Here is an 842-nt window from a genome sequence, read left to right as displayed (position 1 = left end):
CCCCGCCTGGGGGCAGCCAGGGACCACACTGGGAGCCCCCGTGTCTGGCTGGTGAGGGACAGAGACACCCCGATTCTGCTGGCTGCCCCAAGAGCTGCTGAGCAGCAGTGATGCTGCAAACTGCCCCCTCCATCCCGTCCCGCCGGCTGCAGCGGTGCCAGCAGTCAGCGGTTGCCTTCGTGCCCCGGGTGCTAATGAGTGACAGGAGCTCAGGAGCAAGGTCCACTGCTGCCCGTAAATAAGTGTCAGCTTTTCCTGGAGCGTCGGCAGTGCCAGGCTGTCCCTCATCCCCGACCCCACTCAGCCATGTATGGGGACACCACAACAGCCGGAGCATCACCCGGGAGCCGGGGTCTGCCAGCTCATCCCCACCAAGCGATGCCCTGTGTCACCCCAGGCAGTTCCTGGGCATGTGCAGTGATGGGCTGGGGGAATACAAATAAATGAAAACAAGAGTGTCCTTGGCGTTCACCCACAGCCAACCTCAAGCTGTGCAGGAGTTGTAGTGCTCTGTGGCCGCTCTATGCTCAGCACAACCATCTCGGGGGTCAGGGCGACCCAGCGGGGTGCGCGCCATGGCCGTGCCCTGTGCCGGGTGACAAATATGCCGCAGGTCTGGTGTGAAATGAATGCATGGGGGGGGTTGTCCGCTGTTGGGGAGCTCATCCTAAAAGAAAATAATAAAAAAATCCCCACATTGGGCTTGGGAAATCAGAATATAATGGATTTGTAAAGGGAAAGGGGAAGAAAAGCAGGAGGTTTTTGGGCAGCACCTTTCCTCGGGCAGCGGAGGAGGAGCGTGCTGCTCCAGTGCCTGCCAAGCGCCCCAGGGCCGGACTGAA

Source organism: Charadrius vociferus, unplaced genomic scaffold (genome assembly GCF_000708025.1).
Source record: "Charadrius vociferus isolate BGI_N301 unplaced genomic scaffold, ASM70802v2 scaffold398, whole genome shotgun sequence".
Taxonomy (NCBI): Eukaryota; Metazoa; Chordata; class Aves; order Charadriiformes; family Charadriidae; genus Charadrius; species Charadrius vociferus.
This window is presented reverse-complemented; position numbering follows the sequence as displayed.